The sequence below is a fragment of the Leptonychotes weddellii genome, chromosome 14, assembly GCF_054177405.1.
Source record: "Leptonychotes weddellii isolate Sample4059 chromosome 14, ASM5417740v2, whole genome shotgun sequence".
Lineage (NCBI taxonomy): Eukaryota > Metazoa > Chordata > Mammalia > Carnivora > Phocidae > Leptonychotes > Leptonychotes weddellii.
In genome coordinates this window covers 63,177,989-63,183,135 of record NC_138382.1, presented here as the reverse complement: position 1 = coordinate 63,183,135, position 5,147 = coordinate 63,177,989, and positions in this window count along the sequence as shown.

Here is a 5,147-nt window from a genome sequence, read left to right as displayed (position 1 = left end):
TTCTATGCCGTGCACAGGAAAGCAAGAGCCACAGACGGGTACAAAGAGGGTAAAAGAGAGAGAGAGCTCACATCTGGTTGGGAGAGGGGGGAGCAATCGAAAGTACTCAGGCTTTTTTTTTTTTTTTTTAAGATTTTATTTATTTATTTGTCAGAGAGAGACAGCGAGAGAGGGAACACAAGCAGGGGGAGTGGAGAGGGAGAAGCAGGCTTCCACAGAGCAGGGAGCCCGATGCGGGGCTCCATCCCAGGACCCTGGGATCATGACCTGAGCCGAAGGCAGACGCTTAACGACTGAGCCACCCAGGCGCCCCAGTACTCAGGCTTTTAACTAGCGAGCTCCACCCTCTGGTCTTTTTTACCTTTGAAAACTGCACAACGGTAGCCAACCCAGTCGTGTTCTTGGAACAACCAGCCTGGCTTCTCCCATAATCTTATCTTCAGCTGCTGCCCCGGGTTCCAGAATGCTGCCACTATTCCCTTTGTAAGTTACTTTCAAGTAGGAGCAGAAGGGCGGCTGTGTGCCCCTGGCCCTCCAAGCCCACCCATCCCCCTCACTCATCCCCTCCAAACACAGTGAGCTATGGCCTTGAGCTGACATTTGACCCACCAGCCAGTGTCATTTGAAGTTTTTTAAAAGCCTGAGATGATAGATGTTGACGTGATCTGGCAGCTTCCTCTCCCAGAACCACTGGCGAAATCTTTCAGTAAAGACTGTACCTCTCCTGCTCTTCAGAGCAGCCTACACAGGGGAAGGGAAGTGGGAGGGAGCAAAACTGGAACAGCCTGCCTTGTGTGGAAGCTCGTTCGGTAATTTCAGAGCCACTGAAGTGGTAGGAGACCAGTTGACAGGAGAAAAAACACTCTGAAACCTGCCAGACTATCCCTGAAGGAGAGAAAAGATACAAAGGGTGACAAAAGAGGAGCAAGCCAGACTCATCGGAGCAGGTCCTTTTCACCAAGAGGCTTCCATTGACTTCTGGTACCGTCAGTCTTCTGGCGGGGAAGACCGAATGTGCCAAGAATGTTAGCTACAGGCTTTGAAGCTTTAGGAGGCTGGAGGCTGGGTACTCCACCCACCCTAGTCCTCGGAAAAAGCCTGGAGGCAGAGCAGGGAAGGTTTTCCCTTGCAGCCTTCAGGCTGATCTGATTGGACTTGATGCCCACTCTGTCACTTCCTTGCTCTGTCAACTTGAGCCTCTCTGGGCCTCAGCTTCCCCATGCTTGGAAATGGGATCACACGCCTAAAGCGCAGAGCCGTTGTATGTTTACCTAAGTGCCTGGAACATAGGCTCCCTCACTTGAAGCACGCAGATTCCATGTATGGCCTCTGACAAACGGCCTCACCTTTCAGAAACTCAGGGGTTTTTTCCACCCATAACGTGGGAATGGTACATCTTCAGGGAATCTGTAGATATTACACACAAGGTGTGACTTTCTAGAAGCCATTTTATGCCTTCTACCAAGAACTTAAGTAGGTCTGAGCTATGGCACCAAATAGAATGACCAAAGAGTTTCTGTGCTTGTAATGGGCAATGCTGAGGGCATCCTTCTCTCTAGACAATGGGTTCACATGACACAAAACTGCCCGGAGGAGGGGCGCCTGGCTGGCTCAGTTTGTAGAGCATGATCTCTTGATCTCAGGGTCGTGATTTCAAGCCCCATGCTGGGCAGGGAGCCTACTTAAAATAAAATTTAAAAAAAGAAGAAATTGCCCAGAGGAGCAATTGATCTAGGATGTGAGAGATCAAGGGAAAAGGATCACCTAGGTGAGAAGCATAAAAGGGGTGACCCATCTGCTCGGTGCTGAGTGCAGGCAGGGGTTAAGCACAGATGCTGAGCTAGACCGCCAGTCTCAGGCTCCAGCGGTGTTCATCCTTGCAACTGCCCTGCCTCAGAGCCTGCAGAATAAAGTTGCTGTGAGGATTAGTTAATACCAGTGCAGTTCACAGAACATCAGCCAGCATGGAGAAAGCTGTTAACAACTGTAGCAGACATTCTTTACTCACAGAATATCCAAATATCCCTGGGCTCTCCCTTTTTTTTTTTAAAGGTCTTATTTATTTGACAGAGAGAGACACAGCGAGAGAGGGAACACAAGCAGGGCGAGTGGGAGAGGGAGAAGCAGGCTTCCCGCGGAGCAGGGAGCCCGATGCGGGGGGCTCGATTCCAGGACTCCGGGATCATGACCTGAGCCGAAGGCAGACACTTAACAACTGAGCCGCCCAGGCGCCCCTGGGCTCTCCCTTCTTAGACTCCTTGCAGCTAGGTCGGCTCATGCGACCCATGCTGGCCAATGGGCTGAAAACAAGTGTCACATGTCATTTCCGGACTGAAGCGTGTAAGAGCTGGTGCCTGTTTGCCAACTTCTCCTTCCCCTGCCTCTGCCATCGTGGAAACCATGTGCTAAGATGGTAGAGCGGCAAAGTGGAAGTAAACTGAGTCACTGACACCGCAGGAGGACAGTTGCCCTGCAGTCACCAAACTTGTATCCAACATTGTAAGAAATAAACCTTTTTATTAAGCCACTGGGATTTCCGTGTATCCTATCCTGACCAGTAACAGCTAGTATTAGACATGCCAATCAGGGATAATTAAGAGGGGAAAAGGACAAGTTTTGGAAAATTAGGAAACATTTGCTGAGTACCTGGAATGTTCCAGGAATCATGGGTGGTACTTTGTTTTTAATTCTGAGTTGCTTTAGGACAGTGGTTCTTAACCGGGGGATGGTCTGGGCCCCCAGGGAACACCTGACAATGGAAGTATTTTTGGTTGTCACAGCTGAAGGGGTTCTACTGGCACCCAATGGGTAGAGGCCAGGGACACTGCCGAAGGACCCTGTAAATGAAGAGCACAAAAAGAAACCCTCCCGTCGCAGACCCTGTCGTCTGAGAGTAACGACTAGCACCAGTTTCTTCTATCGTCTGTATATACACATACAGGCATGTGAATATCTTTTTTTATGCTCAATGGGAACAAATCACACACTGTTCTACATATATGTGGATCTTGGAGTTCATTCCATGTCAAAACCAACATCATGGGCCTTCGTGGTCAAAGAACCAAACAGATGCTAGTTTTTCGTGTCAGGCCACAATGGAAGGCCCTCCCCAAGGGAGATTTTAAAACATCTTAGTCCTGGCCCCATTCCCAGAGATGGATTCAACTGGCCTAGCAGGACACAAACACCCATTTTCCCTGAGCACCATCAAGCTTAAAGGCTAGAACTAATCCCATCTGTGCTCCAGCTCCTGTGGCCTCCAGACCCCTCAGGGATCTCACTCCACCCAGAAGACAAGACCTTCTCCATCTCACTCCTTCTATTCCCTTCCCTCCCCACATTTAAACATGTTCTCACCTCCCTTAAACCACCTCTGCCCCCCACCCTTCACAGCCAAGTCTCTCCACTCACTTGACATTCCATTCACTCTTCAGACCATTTAGGTTCCTCTCTCCCAGATCACCAAGCTCCTTTCAGATCTTATCTTTCCTCTCAACTGACCCTAGATCACACTTTTGAAGTACTTATGTTGCTTCTTCAACTGTACCAATATTCAGCTGGTTGGCTGGAAGTGAAGAGTCAGGCAGAAATGTATGTAAGTACAACCCTATGAACCCAGGATGAAAACATTGGTGGCAAACAGGTTAGATACTGCATCTAAAGTGGTGAACGCAGGTGTTGCTTCTTCATGGTCCTCCAATTTGGGAAATCCGTATTTGCAGTAGGAGAGATGGAGTTTGCTGCACTCAGCAACACCAGGAGTCAAGTCCTAACAAAACCGGGTACAGGGTGGAACACGTTAAGGTGGAGATGTTTATTAGATATCCAAACCAAAACAGCAAATAAGCAATTGACAGCTCTACAGTTAGAAGCTGGATATAAACCTGGGTCTTCAACAGAGATGGTTATTTAAAGCCATGAAGAGAAGCTGGGTTTCAACAAGGGAATGAGCATACGGAAGTCCAAGAACAAATCCCTGGGAAAAGAGGAGTTAGAACTAAAGCAAGAGACAGAGGCGCAAGGTAACACATCACTGCAGAATAAAGCTAAGAAAGTGGTTCAAGAAGAACTGGTCAACCCTGTCAAACAGGACTGAAGGTCAAGGGGGAAGAAGATTGGACCTCCCAATCTGGTCATCATTGCTAACCTTGACACTCGCTTTCATTGGAGTGGCAAGCCTGACTGGAGTGCTTTCACAGTCAAAACTGGAAAAGCTCATATGGAACTCTTTTGAGGAATCATACTATAAACAGGAACAGTAACTAGAGACAAACATGGCCTAAAATCAACCCATTCTGAGTCTCATAAAATGTGATTTTCTTAAAGGGCATCTAATGTTCTCGTACTTTTTCAGAACAAGCAAGGAAATCCCAGTGTTCTCTTTCAACTGTTTGTATCTACTAGTAATTATTTTTGCAGCCAAAGACTTTCGGCTAATAGAGAGTCACAGAGCATTTCACTCTTAAGAGCTAGTGTGAGGTTCCTATAGGTATTATACATATCATGTAGCCCGCCAGGGAGGAAATATGCTTGATAACTTGCCCAAGGCTGCCCCAGGCCAGGGTGCTCTGGAGAAAAGGCAAACTGCAGACTTACTACTGGTCGGATGCTGTTTTTCGAACCGGTTGCTGGGTGAAATCACAAGTGATTTCCTTCCTGCTAAGATACATACCACAAACATTTTCTGAGTATGCATGCAAATGTGTATGTGCTACATGTGCTAATTTAATTTCCTAAGTGAAGTTCTACAGAACATCTGGGTCAGAGTGCACTCTGCATTATCAGAAAGGATGAACCAGAGTCGTGGAAATGCATGACAAAGTCTTTACTTTCAAGTGATTATCAGTACACCAAGTAAGAACATGTATACAAGTTCTTGAATTCTATCATCTAATAATTTTGATTAAGAGAAACTAAGAGCAGCCCGAACAATATATACTAGTATTCACTGTTCCACCCTTAGCCGAAAGGACGACTTAAGGCCGGCTGCTGCTTCACACAAGTTACAGTAACTATTTACTACTTTTTCATAGAGAAAGCCCCTGACCTTCAAGAAAGCTTTAGGGAAAAAAAATATTTAATCCCTGTCTTTCTTAAACAGAATTTTTTTTTTCACTACATCTAAGAAAGAAAAAGTACTGATACAT